Source organism: Seriola dumerili, unplaced genomic scaffold (assembly GCF_002260705.1).
Source record: "Seriola dumerili isolate Sdu_G_001 unplaced genomic scaffold, Sdu_1.0 BDQW01000011.1, whole genome shotgun sequence".
Lineage (NCBI taxonomy): Eukaryota > Metazoa > Chordata > Actinopteri > Carangiformes > Carangidae > Seriola > Seriola dumerili.
The window spans coordinates 4,197,818-4,215,078 of record NW_019174266.1 but is presented as its reverse complement, the minus strand read 5'-3'; the positions used below and the strand labels follow the sequence as shown (position 1 = coordinate 4,215,078).

The window sequence follows — 17,261 nt, the reverse complement described above, 5'->3', positions numbered from 1 at the left end:
AGAAAATGTGTTTCTCAGCAGGGAAACATGAGACCCTGCTTTACTTTGATGGATGTTCACACACACAACACTGCTTCATTTCATACCACATGTATAATTGAATGTACCATAATTAAAAGTTTCCTTGTGATCAAGTCTGACGCTCTCAAACCGACAGGCCTTGATGTGAGTGTGAGGACGCTGAACCGAGAGGAAATTTAGGTCAAAGTGTTGAATCGTCTTCACCAGTGATGATGAGTGTGTTATGGAGCCAACGTGATCGCTGACGAGACCTGCTCTGTGTGTCTCAAAGTGTGTGTCACATCAGCCAATGGGACTGATGTGTTGACGCCGTAGTGGCCGGGTCATTCATAAAATGATAAAAATCATTGTGCCGCTTGAACCCCACCAAACCATTAAGACCATTGTAAGCTAAACTGTAGAGCTTTCTATTTGACTCAGTCTGACTCAATCACCATCACTGCTCAAAATCAAATGTTCAAATCACTGTTCAGCCAATCAAAATAGACTCAGACTCAAGTCCAGATTTTCAGACCTCATGACTCAGGTCATAGGGAATTGACTCGGACTCTTCTTTGATGACTTGGACTCAGACTTAAACACTAGGGACTCGAGACTCTACTCAGACTCGTGATTTTGTGACTCGACTACAACACTGGGCTACACACATTACATCATGCTAAAAGACTGAGGCCAACGCTAACAGGACCCAGTTAAAAAGTCAGTGTCCCCACCAGCAGATGATTAATGTAGGAGACACACAGTATAAATAAAGCAGCAGCAATGAACTTGTATTACAGCGTATTAGTCCCAGTATTATAGTAGCTGCAGTATTGTACCTTTTGGGGATTTTTACCATAGAAAAACGCAGCAACACAGAGGTTAGACTATTTTTTATTTTTTTGCATTATTGTTCATATAAAAACATTTTTTACAAGTCTTTCAGGATGAGGACTGAAGTTTGAAAAAATATTCCAGTATCTCAGTTAGTGCTGGAGTGTAAACACATTGGATGTGTTGTTCCTGAACTGAGCTGTTTCAGACATAACTTACAACCATACAAAAGTCTAATTATCTGATGACTTATTGGCTTTGAAGTAAAATCAGTTTACTGCTGTAGGGATTAGGCCAGTGAGGCGGGCATGAAGCTTACATTAGAGCAGACAAACACACTGTTCAGTCCATTCCTTTCATTAAAGGCTAAATAAAAACCCCACGACCCTCCAAACTCTTTGGAAACCCAGTAGTCCCCCAGGCACACTGCTTCACAGAAAATATGGATTCATAAAGAAAGTTGATGCGGTCAGTCATTCTCTCATGGGCCACTTATGGACGCTAACAAAAAAAAAAGAAGCCCAAAAGGTCTTTTCCCCAGAGAGACATTTATAAAACAAACTGTTGACAGGACACTACGAACTGCAAACATGGAGAGTTATTATTTCTTGTTGTATGAATTTTTATGCCATAATGATGATGATGATGAAAACTTTCCCAGAGCCCAGAAAACCAACTTTATTACTGCGTGGCATCATCCCAATGGAAAGTCTTCCAGCTTGAAAATTTTTTTTGGACATACTTTTGTATTCATCTGAAATTTTTGTGTCCTTTGGCGAATATGCAAATGTGAATATGGAGGAAATAGCTTCATACTTGTGAAAAATTAATCTTAGCTCTTGACTTCAGTTGAGAGCAGAGCGGCTTTTAATCCTTTAGTTTTCACTCAGCGAGGTTATATTCAGACATCACATGCGGAGAACAGCTGACAAGTTTTCCTGTGACTGTTACTTTTTGAATCTCAGCGTAAAGGTGTTTGTGCCCCGGCGGCTCCTGTGGCATGAATATCATTAGAATAAAGTCAGCAGCAATTAGCTTTTCACACATTGTCACAAAGCCTCGGGAGGAAGAGGAGAGCTTGAAGAATAGCACACATGCTTAAAAAAAAAAAAAAGAACACACACAACGCAGATGTTTAACTCGGCCTAAATCCTTTGGGCAGAAAATACATAAAGAGAAGGAAGATCACTGAAGTATGATCCCACTGCTGGAAACAAAGGAAACCATGTGAGCTAATCTTCTCCTCCTCTTTTCCTCAGTGATTAAATAAGAGCAGGATGATGAACTGGATGGAGTCGGCTCCTTCGATGTACAGAATTTTATTTAGAGTCTATGACATAACATTGATGTGATTACGTTATGAACAAAGAATAGTACATTAAAGTGCCTAATGACTTAATGGTAATCGGAATGTATTCAGACGCCTAATGAGCATTAAACTCAGTATTAATATTGGTAGCTGTGTGGTTTTTGTCCTTGTTATTGTATTGTAACCATATTCTGTGTTATCGACCCGTCCACATGAAACATCTGTACACCTGCTCTGAATGGCAAAAAGCCCAGCTGTCATACACCAGACGCCAGACGTGACACACTATCAGACAGTCTCGCCTCCTGTTGTTTTGATGCACAAACAAAAAGTCATGCAGTTTTGTGAAGACTGAAAAAGAAGGAAGTTCAAATGCTGCTTTTTTATTTATTTATTTTTTTTGATCTAGCCTCTGCACACCTGGCCAGTCATCTGCAATAAAGTGGTATGATTGTTGGTTTGAGAAAGTTTGAATAATGGAAGATGTTATGGGGCAGAGGGTTTTAGATGTTGTTCAACCATCCAGCAAGCACTTAGCAAAGCGGCTCCAGCTGTCACCCCTTATTGGCGCTTGCCAAAGAACTAAAATGCTATAATAACAATGATTATTGTTATATTACCCATAAAATTGCTGTTTTTGCTGCTGCTGATTGAAATCGTTTCACTTCATTCTTCAGTCCTACATCATGTTGGTTGCTTTCTGTTTGGGGGGGGGGTTATGTCTGACGTATCTGTTCAGTTGACATTACCTGAAGTTGCGGCACCAGTTGCTAGGAGCATTTAATGTTTCCGATCATATAAGAAGCTCTTACATCAATCAGGATTCATCTATAAGTCGACTTTCAACAGGATCTTATGTTTGTTTTTTCATTTATAGCAACTTAGAGCACATTGCTAAGGTTACATGCATCAATGTGATGTAAGTGTTGAACCATTCAACCATTGTAATGTGTGTTAAGACTCATTGGTGTGACTACGTCTATGTTCTTCAGAAGTATTCGTGATGTGTCCTTCAGCTCATTTCACAGATAAAACATTTAAGTGCCAAGTCGAAGCTTTAACTTGAGGAAGTTTACATCAGTATAGAAAGAACTACATGGAGATTTAGTCCTATAATATGTAGTTTCATCGAAAATCGCCTCAGTTAATGGTCAACTTAGTAGCATTTTTGGAGCTTTCAACCATATCTCACAGTCTTCAGTGAATGGCTCAGATGTCATCATGTGACCTGCGTGTGTAATTTATCACATGATAACAGGTCGGGTTATACAGGGGGAGACGGTAACCATCGTAGATTATGAAGGCCAAACCAAAGTGAGGCGGTCTGGTTTGTGGAGGATTTTCGCCTTGCGTCACCAGCTGTGCTCGCCATCACCGTTGCATCGCAAAGCGCAGGTCCCGTCGCCTAGCAACCTTGACAGCACATCACTTATTTTCACAAAAACTTGGGGTTTTAAGGTCCTTGGTTTTAACTGTTGTACTGTTAGCTGTTGAACTGAGCTGAAACCCGATACTTACATTTAAAAGTGTAATCTTCAGGCTCTAAGTCAGTGTTGTTTTCTGCCATATTACTTTCATTACCGGCGCTATGAATCTTGGGATAGTTTGGGCCACGAAGGATCCACCCGCTGGGACTCTGGAGTCTCCAGAGTTGGTTGAACTTTAGTAAAGTGTCGCTTGTGTGTGTGTGTGTGTGTGTGTGTGTGTGTGTGTTTGTGTGTTGGTCAGCCGTTGGTCTCATTTATCAGTGCTGGAGTTGGGTGCTTCGCTCCACTAACGTTAGTCTGTCGGTGATGGGCTTTGAAGTTTTAACAAAATACTTCACCTTTGTCTTGCAAAGCTAATTATTAAGTCATTAAACGCTGAGCATTTAATGACTTTTCTTTACTGAGCCAGGCATGACCTATTAAAATGTCTGCGCACAAGTCTGAATCTCAAAGAGGATTAACATCAGCCTATGGACCAGTGCAGGTCAGGCAGTGGACTGTAGCTTCCTGACCTTGGTAGAAATTCAAAAATGAATAAAATTGAAAAATATGATCGACAAATTATCAACAAATATATCACCAAAGTCTGTTCTTTGACATACGTAGTTCACAGAAGCAATAGGAGAGACAGGAGTCTTCCTAAGGAGTTCATTTTCAATCCTGTACAAATGATCCCAAAATAAAAAGATAGTGACATTTTATCCGTGTGTAGTGAATGAAGTCCACATGGGTGTTGAAACTGTGACAGAAATGGATTTAAAGTGTTGTTACCTCCCACTGTTTCTTCCATCCTAAGCTCAGCTGTGTCCTCTTTAAGTGTGTTCTTGCCACTTGGCAACAGGTTTTAGAGGTCAGTCTGTCCCTGAATGAGACCGTGATGGCTTTGTAACCCTGCAGGTAGTGATCAGGTAAAAGATAAGCTCTTCATAGTGGAGCAGTAATAATACATTTCACTCTAATATTAAAAAAAAAAAACATGGGAGCTCCTCATTTCTTTTCTTTTCTTTTCTGGGCTGCTTTAAAAAAATGTATAAAAAGGCAGGATGCGATAGAGGAAGGTGGGGTGAGCTTCCCAGCCCTGGAAGAGGAGCAATGCGACCTGACCATCTAATGAAGACTATTGACCCTCCTCGAAATAAAGGCAAAACACGGATAACACAAAATACAAAGGCAACAAAAAGACAAAATACGAAGACAGATGACAAAGAGCAGATAACATCCATATAATATAACAGCAGCTAAATTAATACTGCTCTTTTCCTTGACATTAAAAATTTTTGACATTTTACATTTTCGATGCTTATTTTTCTTCTTAACACTGTGACAGATACTTTGCCAAGCAGCGCCGACGGGGAGCTCAGGGCTGACGAAATCCGTTCAAGTTCACTTTCACACTGTATGGCTTTATTAACATGGTTTAAAAAAAGAAACCCTCATTCATTTATGACGTCTATTTCATGACTCAGCCGTATTTTAGAGGTCAGATCTGTTAATTCTGTTGTATGAAACTAAGCACAGTGAGTCTGTTGCTAAATATGTTAGTTTTCCAATGAAAAATTGTGTTTTTAGTTTGTTTGTGTCGTCATTTGACCTTTTTTTTTTTTTTTTTAACAACTATCACAGGAGAAAACATTTAAAAATCTTAGGTCATGCACATGTCAGCCTCCTTAAACCTAATAACTTCTTTCATGGCCACTCTGGGGCAGCAAAAACAAGCACATTAACCAGATTTCCATCCCAATGTGACAGAAATTCAACAGAATTTCGAGAAAATCGGCAAAAGATAATACTAATTAATTTGTGTTTCCACCATCTACTGTTACACAAGTAGCTGGTGCCGTTAACCCACTGCAAAAGAAGAGGGCAAGATTATAAAAAGATAACGTGTTAAAAAGGGGCAGCAATTTGAAACAGTGGAAAACACCACGGGAATCTGACCTTTCTGATTGTTTCATCCAGTCTCCTCATCACATTTTTTTTAATGCACAAATTCTGACTACGGATGTAAACGCACCTTCTGACATATCATCACCTTTTGGGTTGATGTGGTGAACTTGTTAACAAACAGTTGCTTATTTACACATCCATACACTTCATGTGGAGTGGTGTTTGTGTCCACCTGATGAATCTTAGTCGGGTCTTCCTTCTCTTGTTTCTCTGCGTTTGGTCTCCAGCTGCTCCTGCGGGAAAGGGGAGCTGCAGACGAGTGACCTGTTTCACATCGTCTGTTTCCATGTTGTTACTTTAACATGTCGACTGCAGTCACTGTGAAGAAGCTTTTAAACTGCAGAGAGACTCAACCCAGCGCAGAGCGAGCCACAGTATGAGGAGCATGGAGCCACAAACTGGCACATATGAATGGAAAGTGACAACAGGCTGCCACCTCGTCCTGAGGCTTCCACCAACTGTTCACTTTGTCCACTTCAAACCTGCTCGCTGCTCTCTGGGTCAAAGGTCAACTGTGTGTGTGTGTGTGTGTGTGTGTGTGTGTGTGTGTGTGTGTGTGTGTTTTGTGAGGCTCGTCAGTGGCTGCCGACTTTCAGGGCTCCACAGCACTTGCTCTGTTGCTGTTCACAATTGTTTCTCCTATCATCACACCCATGTGACGGACCTGCGTCCCATAATCCTCAGCGTGTGATGTCACAGGGTCAGCCACAGGTCAGACCAGGTGACTTATCCTGACTGTCAACACTAATGATGCAGGTCAGAAGCAAGATGCGTCTGCTTCATGGATCCATGCTTCATCAGAAATGAGCGGCTTTCACCAGGAAGATACAGGTCTGTTACTGAAGTACAAGTACTGATACCACACTGTAAAAATACTTAAAGTACAAGTACTGATACCACACTGTAAAAATACTTAAAGTACAAGTACTGATAACACACTGTAAAAATACTTAATTTAAATTACAAGTACTGATACCACACTGTAAAAATTAGTAAATAAAGTAAATTTATTATATTTATTATTTGAATTAGACTGCTACTAATGATTATTTTCATTGTGGATTAATCTGACTAAATATTGATTGATTCGTTGAAGAAAGAATATATGTCACAGTTACCCAGAGCTCACATCGACACCAGTGTCCAACCAGAAGTCTAAACCTCAAAGTTATTAACAGTAAATGAAAATGATTAAAATGATTAAAAGGACAAGCAGCAAATCTTCATATTTAAAAAAGATGAAAATGTAAATGCAGGTTGGTTTTAACTGCTGGAGAGAAAAGTTTCACATCTTAACACATGTAGAATTTGTATTTTGTCTGATGTTCATTTGTTCACACACAAGAAATCTCTGTGTGTGTGTGTGTGTGTGTGTGTGTGTGTGTGTGTGTGTGTGTGTGTGTGTGTGTGTGTGAGACGAAGCTGAGACTTTTATAAACGAGCAAAAATGTATCACACACTAACAGCCAAGCTTCATCTCTAGCTCAGAGTCAAACACTGAAGGCGTTTTGCTTTGAAATTTGGTCTATTTTTGTGTTCACGTGTCAGAAGCATATGATCACCTTTGAAATGTTTTAATAAGATTGGAATTTTTGAAGCGACCCACAAAATATAAGGTAGTTAAAATTACGCACAGTAATGCATGACTAATAATGATAATAATGTAATAATGTAAATTGGATTAATATTATTATTGGACGTTTGATGCTTTAAGTACATTTTCTTGGGAACACGTCGGCACTTTTCGGCAAATTTTGAATTAAGGACTTTTACTTGTAATATATTTTTACATTGTTTTATTGTTACTTTAACTTAAGTTGAGGACCAGAGCACTTCTTCCACCACTGGTTTGCGTTAATGTCTTTGGCTCAGAATAATATATCTCCTCTTATGGGTTCTTAGAGGTTGATTCCACCTATTTAACAACTTATTGATTAATAACTCAGTCTTTACATCAGTAATCCCAATAAAAAAAATCACTGTAAACTGAAACTGAACAATTGTCCTGTCGACCCACAAGGCTTAGAGCCACAGCTTTTTCTCTCAGTGCTTCAGGCGGAACAAGAATGCTATTAAGTAGGTCTCTAATAAGATTAGCTTCTCTGCTAAACCACCAACCACAAGTTACAGTTACATCACCAACGCTGCACAAATTATTATATAAAAAGGGTCAGATAAAAGTCCAGTTTTGCATCACAAACACACTAAACCCAAACAAGTTTATTTCCACACCAGCGGCTCTGTGAGGCAGAAATTCTCATTACACAAGAAACAGAAACGACGTAATGACTGGAAAATAGAGAAAAGTCTATTGAAACTTTCAGAACTGCAGGGTTTAAATGAGGCTGAACAAGTTCAGTCATCTAACAGCCACCCCCCCACAGAGACACCCTGAATGTTTGTTTTGTGTCTCTATGTGGTTGTTTAGGGTCGATGCTGATGTATTACATCTATTTGCAGTTGTTTCGTTCTAGTTGTACTCATTTAGTCTCTCTTCTTAGTTATTTTTTCATGTCTTTGTGTAGTCAGTGTTTCAGTGTTCGGTTGTTTTGTTTCTCTTTGTGGTTGTTTTTTACCTTGTAGTTTTATTTTTGGTGTATTTGAAGTTGGTTTCAGTCTCTTTGTGTCTCCTTGTGATCATTGTGTGTCTGTAGTTGTTTTTGTGTCTTTGTAGTTGTTTTGCATCTTTCCGTATCATTTTGCTTCTCTCTGTTGTTGTTTAATTGACAAGAATTATTAACTAAAATTGAGTCTCTCTCATTCCTAGGGGTCCACTGACCCCTCTGGCCTTTAATTTTCTTAAATAAGAAATGAGGTTGACCAAAGATAAAGCCGTGACTCTGTGTTTCTGTGGAGCTCTTTACAGCAACTACACAATCCATTATGATTGTTTTAATGCTGCATTTTTAATGGCCCAGATTTTCACAAATCTGATTCTCAGAAATCACAAAGAATATTCAACATTCAGTCTAAACGTCTGCAGCACATGTTAAACTTGGACCAGCTGACAGCTCCTGATCTGAGGAGCTCTGTCTCCTCCTGGTGGTCAGAGGGGAAAGTGACTCCTTTAAAACAGTGAAAAGTCTCCGACACATTAAACTCTTGACTGAACTGTTAGTGCGGCAGTTGTCTTCTCTGAGAGACGTTCAGCAGAGCCGGAGTGTGTCGCAGTCGTCAGTCCGGTCAGCGTGTGTTCACTGTGAGCGAGTGAGGAGCATCTCTGCATGGAAACATAATATATGAGCTTCATGTGACATCATGACACTGTGCGCTTGTTGTTCCCACACAGAGGAGATAGAGGTGGGGGGGGGGGGCTGATACTGCTGTTGTGAGCATGTGTGTGGAGAGTACTTAGTGCAATGTATTACAGCCTGGTGTGTGTGCACAGTGGTGCCTTGTCCACACGTGATGTCATTATTACTGAGTGAAGCATCAGGGAGAGGAAAACATGTCTGACCCTTCAAAACATGTGGCACGCTTTTCAAAAAAAATTAAGTCTACTGTTTATTGATTTATCAGCTGATATTATTTTTTCATTGTTTACCTTTAATGAAATGGAGGTTTCTCCCTGAACACAAATGTAGTGACGAGTCTGTTGAACCTGACCCATGCATCATCTAGCGCCATCATCAGGTCAGTCGGCAGGGGGGGAGGGATGGGGGAATAACATGCAGCAAAGGTGTCTGTCCAGATGTGAACGGAGGATGTTGTGGTTCACAGTCAGCACTTTCTCGAAAGTCTAAAACTTTGGCTGACTTCCTGTGAAAACTAAATAACCAGACCTGAGAATGGTTATATTGTTTTGCAACCTCCCATCTCTCCAATATTTCAGAATCATCCAAAATCCTTTGGACAATAACTGTTCTTTGATAAATATTACTAAATAAATAAATAATACTATAACATTACTGTAAAACACAGCATATATTTCAGAATACTATGCTTATCGAGGAAAAAAGAAAAATGAATTAGTGGAATTAAATGTATTTTTAATATGTTGCGACCGTCCCCAGGGTTGTGGTCAGTTGCAACATCTGAATTCTTCCTTTTAAATTGTGACTCATATGTCACATGTAATCACGATGACAGAAGTTAAATATATAAACGTTTGGTGGTTTAGTCCCAGTTGCCAGTCTCCTCTACATCATATTATCATAAGTGAAAATTCATGAGTAAAGATGTTGATCAGTATTTGCTCTGACCCTCTTCTTCCTGTAACCCAGCACCAGTTCCCCTCAGTACACCTCCACACAGTTTTTCAGGTTCTCCGCAGGTTGTTCCAGCATCTTGGAGAACCTGCCACAGTTCTCCTGTGGATTTAGTCCCAGTGTCTTCTGTCTCTTCATGTGATCCCAGACTGAATGTAAAGTGTCTAAAGCTTGTGCACAGTACTGTACATACTGTATGTGTGATAGAATAATTCATACACTGTTATACCCATCATATATGTATGTATATATGTCATCACCTTTGAGTTTCACATTAACAAACAGACCAATCAGAAAACATCAGACAGGTCCGTCTGACCTGAAGAGTGTTTAGATACATGTATGTGAGAAATGTTTCCAGCTGCCAACATTCCTCTGCTGACTTGCTCCCAGAATGCATCAGGGCCACCAATACAGAATGACCCGTAAAGCAGATGCAAGTATTTTAGTGGGAGGCTGCGAGTCCTCTGCTGGCAGGCGCTTAATGCAATATGTGCCCGTAAGATGAAGTCACAAACATTGCAACTGTAGTCGACTCCCACTCGCCGGGCAGCACAGACAGGGCATTATGTGGACGAGTACCAGCTGGTACCACGGGCTCCTCATCCTCCTCGGGACTTCATTTGCTGGTGCCTCTGAAATCAGGACATGGAACTGAAATTGAAGAGCAAACCTGTGAACAGTCTCCTTGGATGCATCATCGCCATCTGCTTTTGTACAGTTTGTGCGGCTCAAAGACGTGAGTAGGGCTCTGATTTGTAGCTGAAGGCAGGAAGGGAGCGGTGGATGTTGATGAGGCTGCAGAGTGTGTGAGAGAGGCAGTTTTCGATGCTTGGTCCTCTAAAGTAGTGGTACCCAGTCGTTTTGGCTTGTGGGCCCTGAAAATGAAGCTATGTTTACTGGTGAACTCTAATAACAAGAGCAAGAGTTTTTCCTTCATGTGAAGGACGTTCAGAGGCCTGAAGAGGTGAGAGTATCCAGTATTTCACTTGAAATGTCAACATCATGTGAAACAAAAATATTCTTTTGTTCTCTTTAATCATCTCTTGGCCCTTCAGATTTTGTGTTACCTCCCCAGGTCCTGACCCCAAGTTGGGAACCGCTGCTTAAAAAAAATGTGAAAAACACAAAAACTCTCACTTTATCAAAAGCGGGAATTTGTTTACGCCACATGACCAGAATCAGAGGAATTTGTTTCTAGTGCAAAACTGTCTGCAGCACATGTATCATTAGGTATACACACCTGTAGAGTCTAAGGTGTTCTAAAGGTGTTCCTAATATTCTGACCCCTTCATGTATGTAAACTGGGAAGACAAAACTTTTTCTCAGTATAATGCTTAACTATTTCCTCCGTAATAAACATAATTAGATTTACACATTTCCGTGGTGCAGGCCTTTATGTTTTTAGACAGATTTTATTTTTGAGCATTTTTTTCTTTTAAGAATAAAACAGATTTATAAAATCTTTGAAATTTTACGCATTAGCCGGTGAATACTGACAGTTACAGCTGCTCATGTTGCTGGGAAACTCATTTGGCTAAAAATGACTCATACACAAACGCTGTTGTTTCGAGGTTTATTGGTATTGACACAAGCCTGTTTATTTACAATGTTACCTGCAGCAGATTTGTGAAACATTATGCAAACTGTGAAACTGGAAACTTCAGTTTTGGTTGGGAGGCTGAAAAGTTTTGTCAGAGGGCCAGATTTGGTCCACGGGCCGTTGTTTTTCCTGCCACTGATCTCTACCTTTCTTATGCCCGTTTTGCCGACATGGATTATTATGAGACAATGGGCTCCTGGGCACAGACATGTAATTGTGTCTCTTCTGTGATCTGTTTATGTCTATTTCACTCATTTTACAGATCTTTGTGGTCTTTTTGAATTTCTTCTAGTTGTTTTGTGTCTCTGTGGTCATGTTGCATATGTTTGCTGTCAGTTTGCATATTCGTGCTCTTTGTGGTCATTTTGAAGCTCTCTGTATCTTGTTCGACATATTGTTTGGTTGTTTTGCTTCTGTTTGCAGTCATTTGATTGACTTTTTGATTTTTCCATGTGCCGGTGATCAGATTTAGTTCCTGTTGGACAGAGCCAGGCTAGCTTTCCTTCCTGTTTCCAGTCTTTGTGCTAAGCTAACAGGCTGCTTGCAGTAGCTGTTACTGCAGCTCCAACAGAGAGTGAATAAAAGTATTTTTCAAAATGTGAAACTAAGTCAGGTTTTTTTAATTATCGTCACATCTCATGTGTCAAAGTCTAATTTTTAACCTTCATCGTTTTAGTTTATATTGTTCTCACATGGAGCATATTCCTAAATGAAGTTGCATGTAATAAAATGACCACAAACTGGGACAGAAAATAACTTTTGACCAGGTAGTTTTATTCCAGCACAGGAGCTCTGGCTGGTCTCTGTATTTGAACTGATTGAGAGGAAGGAGGTGATGTAGTACACACTGGGTGGATGATGGGAGCTCACCAGGCACCCAACAGGTTACTCCAACCATGGTTGCTTTAGTTTATTGTTAAAATGTTTTAATGTTAGAGGATGAAGCAAAGAGGTGAGGATTTATTGTCACTTTACCTACAAAGTCTGATTTACCTGTTGCCTCTCACCTGTCTCAGTTTGCACGGTGCCTCCTGGTCCCGTGTCGATCTCAGAAAACAACACGGCTGATGTCCAGCTGGTACAAGTCCGCTCCAGCAGTGATGTGACACTGACGGTCACAGTGAACCCTGAAGATCTGTTCTACCTGAGGGGAAATGCCCTGATGGTGAAGAAAGGCCTGGACTACGAGGTGATTTTACATTCTTCACATGTAACACAAATAAAGTCCAAGCAGGAAAAAACAGATGGTCGACTAATTTTAATGGTTTTAGACCAGTGGCTCTCAAAACTCTGGGATGAGTCCAACAGGGGGAAGTGGGCATGACATTGAAAGAATATGATTCATGATGGAACAATAACCAAACATGTGCTCTGATATCTGCAATTACTGGAGCAATTAAGCCTCATGTCTACAAGATTTATTCTAAACAAAACTCCATGTACAAGACGGGACAAGTTTTTAACTGGAAACAAAGAAGCTGTTCATTAATTATCAATATAATAGGTGAGTTATTATCTGTGCAGTTCTTGGCTGTTTAAATTTTTACTTTGCACATTAACTTGTTGCTCGTTGCTAAAAATGAATTTGATTTATGCAAAAAAAATTTTTTTGCTGTGTGAAGACCCAGATAAAAAATGTAAACTTCAGGTCCCTTCAGCAAAGGCAGCCAAAATGCCCCTCCAGCTAACTTAGTTTAGCTAGCTGTACCCCAGGGCTCACCTGAACTTACCTTTTCTGTTCCTCGGTGGAAATTGTGGAAATTCGGACAGAGAAATCGAAGCGACCGGACGAGTTCCCTGAACGCAGCGTTTTGAAGTTTTTATTTTTGTTATTGTTTGACTTCCGGTTTTGTTATTTTTGGTGGGGTTATTTTTGATTGTTTTGTTATTTTTTTCACATACATAATGACACTAGTGGGTTGGCGTCCTTCCTCTCTGGACCATCTTCAACGCTGTTCGACGTTTAGACTGAACCTGACTCACCTGCGGCAGGTGAGGATCAGCTGACAGAGGAGAACACCTCATGCACTGAAGCCCTTGCGTAGAATTCACACTGAAACGTGGCGTACGCCCGAAACTGGAAAGATGCGTACGTAAGCACCTAAAAAATTCACATGTATGAAACCGTGCGCGCGCAGGGTTTCACGCACATTTTCGCAAATAATTATTTTTTCTTGAACTTTATTCACGTTCTCTTGATTGAAATGAGTCTTTATTTACATCCACGCTCTGTTTTCAATAGACTCTCACATTGCATGAAGCAACGCGAGACTATGAGACTTTGCAAATGTTTTCCAACTTTATGCGTTAGTTTATCAACAGAGATAGAAGTGCGCTATTTGATAGATTCCCCCGCCCCCTCCCCATTAACACCACCTCTGACAGTGACAGGAGACCTTCTCAGCAGAAGCTGCGCAAACTGTAAAGGGCGCCTGCTGTGATCCACATGACGTCATTGACGTGATGTGCAAATGTAAGCAGATGTGGTTCAGTTTTAGCATAGGTATGTTTGTCGGTGCTCACCCTTTACTGTGCAGATGTGGACTGTCTCTTCAGCGTGTGCATGCGGAGGACACACTAGTGGTCACAGGGCACCTTAAATTATCTATATTGGTGTTTTAAAAGCCTTTCAGTGGGCAGCTGCTAATGTAGCTGATGTTTTCTTGTTTCTTGTTTTTTTTTAGTCATTGTCCAGTGCAACTCTGGTGGTGTGGGTGCAGTGCCGCAGAGCTGGCTCCAGATCTGTGAGTAGAGTCACATAAAACACAATAGCACATGCTTTGTCAAGATAAAAGCCACTTATAAAGAAAAGGTTCAGATGCTGTTTGTTTCTCTTTGATTCAAAATGTATTTCTGGATTCAGGCTGAGCTGATCCAGTCCCTGCTCTTCTCTCTCTCTCCCTCAGGTGAACGAGTCTGTTGAGGTCCTGGTTGAAAATGTGAACGATAACCCCCCAAACTTTGCACAAAACCACTACGTACTAGAAGTGAATGAGGTGAGCGGTGCTGGGGTTTCACATTAGTCTTCATTCTTAGTTGTTACTCCGGACACAACGATGACTCTGAGTCTTGTCTCCTGCAGCTTACTGCGATCAACTCCAGCGTTGGACTGATAGAAGCTACAGACGTTGACTCAGAGCCTCTGTTCTATCGCCTGGAGTCAGCAACAGTAAGTTTCTACTGTAATGATTGACTGGACTCTACTCTGTGGTTTTATTCTTTTAGAGAGCAGCAGGGTGCAGAGATTAATGTCATGTTGTCATGCAACGTCATGTTGAGGGTGACGAGATGACTAAGGGGATAAGAAATAAAATCTCTTACATAAAATTCTGTTTGAGCGTGGAGGCTCAGTCTTAATTCTCAGCACCAGTTTAACATCATTAGGTGAAGAAGGCTAGGAAATGCAGTCGAAAGCTCTCTAAAAAGGTAGTGAGTGAACTTTGAATTTAGAATATTTCATCCCAAAATTCAGTTAAATTTCCTTCTGGGTTTTCTGAGACAATCAGAGAAGAAAAAAAAATCTCACTGCTCACAACTCGTCCACATTGATGAAGGGTGACAAGGACATCAAAAACACTGGGAACCACTGTCTTCAGATATATTCCCTCCCACTGTTATGAAGACAACACTCAGGTTTACAGTATGTGTCATCAAAAGACACTAAATAAAGCACTTACACATCACGCACACATCATCTGTCATGTATGAATCAGATGCAGATTTTTTAATTTGGCTGATCTTCTTTATTTGGTGAAATAATCAATACGTTCTCATATAAAACACTTACTATTATTACAAAAATTATTATATTTATATAAATTTTTATTCTCTTCTCTGTCTGTCTGTTAACGCAGGATAAATACTTCCGCTTGGAGAACATCAACACGCCAAAGATTCTTGTGAAAAGCCTCTTAGACTACGATGTCGTACAGAAGATCTCTCTGATTTTACATGTGCAGGTACAGTAATCATGAATACACTAAATAACATCCAGGTAGGCGTTGCTTCTCTTTGACCTTTGACCTGTGAAATGTGTCCCCGTGCTCCAGGACACGTTCAACGGTTCGGCCTCCAATGAGCCGTTCTTCACCTCTGTGGCCACAATCACGGTTCAAGTGAGGGACGTTGATAACCGACCGCCGTGGTTTCAGCCATGTCTGAGGACAAACTTGGGAATCGCCAAACTGTGTGTGAGCAGTGGCTACAGAGGGAGAGTGAACCTGACGGAGAAAGAGGTGAGAGATGAGTCTGTTTCAAAGATCTTTTATCTGAAGAGACGTTCAGACAGGAGATGAACAAAAGGAGGAGTAAGGTGTTACCATGATCCTCTAGACCAGATTCAGTGCTGATAATTTGATTAAAAAAAGATATTTATATGTATTCAGTGATTAGGCAGATGGAAGTTATTCTTACTCTGCTCACAGATTGTGTAGAAAGGTGCTGATGAAACAGTGAAAACTGTCACTTCATGTTTAACTACCCCTGAGATGTCACATGTTGAAAGCTCGTCATTGTTTGCTATTACAGAATCGTCTGTGAGAAAATGTCTGGGTGTAAATGAATAAGAATGTTGGCTGCAGAATACATGTGTGATGATTTTAATCCACAGGAAGGGCCGCTAGTGCTGGAGCCCGGCCCCGTGTTCGCCAAGGACGGAGACAAGAACCGGAGCGAGCAGATCAGCTACAGGATCCTTCGAGGTCTGAACTGTTCAACACGTTGTCTTCATTTACTTCCAGTGGTCACATATTTGTAAATGTAAATGGTCACTGGAGCTCATTAACATTCAGAACACCATTGGAATTAATGTTTCATACATATTATTTTCACAGCTAAAGAAAACTCAACTAGTTCCTTCGTGGAGGATTTATTGGAGGGTTGTTGTGTTAGCAGTTCACAGTTACCCCCAATTAAAATTCAATTGTGTCTTTATATGTTGATGTTTTTTGTTTAAACTGTTTCAGAGAAGTGCTGATACAACTTTACTATCAATTTCGAGGCTGTTGAGTTTTATTGCTACCACTAATACTATACTGAGAGGTGTTTGTAATATTATGCCCAAGGTAGACTAAATACCTAAAGCCTGCAGCCTCCCAAATGATCATAAAGTTGAATCAACACCTCTATAAAACATAAACTGAACATAACAAACTTTATGAAGGTGAGTTTATTGTAGGACTGTTGTATTAGCCTACATTAGTTTTAGCTAGGTGTTCCTAATAAACTGAACAGCCTAAATGAATAGTTACTGAAACTTTATGAATAGTTTCTGTGTTGTAATAAGCTAATTGGGGAATGTGCTTGTACATTTACTACTGATTTGTTTCATCCTCAGGGAACGAAGGAAATATTTTCCAGATTGATGAAGACACAGGAAATATCACCATGGCTAAAGCAGCTGATATTGTCGGCCCGATAACTCTCACTGTTCTGGTAAAACAAATTATTTCCTGCAGAGACTCTGAATTGAAATTAAGCTATTTAGTCATTGTTTGTGATTTAAGACAGACATTAACTTGGATATAACTCTTGGACTAAAACACTTTTCGGTCTCTCCTGGCCACCAGGCGTCTCAGGTGACCAACAGGGATCAGTTTGCGGTGACACAGGTGACCATCGAGGTGATGAAGAAGAGCAGGAACCCTCCTCGCTTTGAGAAGGAGCGATACGAAGGATTTATCTACAGCAACTCTGTCCCTGAGAGCATGATCCTCCGAGACCGAAGCACCAACCGGCCCTTCAGGGTCCGAGCCCGGGACGAGGACTTCGCCACTGTGAGTGCTCAGTGTTAAAATTCCCATAATATTTTTATTTATTTACTTTTTTTTTTTTTTTACAATATCTTTGCAAAGAAGTTAATTTTCTTTGACATT

The 17,261-nt window shown here is 40.3% G+C and overlaps 1 long non-coding RNA gene across 1 annotated transcript; it reads left to right on the top strand.

The window, feature by feature from the left end:
- Positions 1-15,520: 15,520 nt before the first annotated feature.
- LOC111223353 lies at positions 15,521-16,792 on the top strand. Its single transcript, XR_002665171.1, has 3 exons — positions 15,521-15,623; positions 15,998-16,088; positions 16,724-16,792. It is a non-coding gene; the product is annotated as an uncharacterized LOC111223353 (long non-coding RNA).
- Positions 16,793-17,261: the final 469 nt, after the last annotated feature.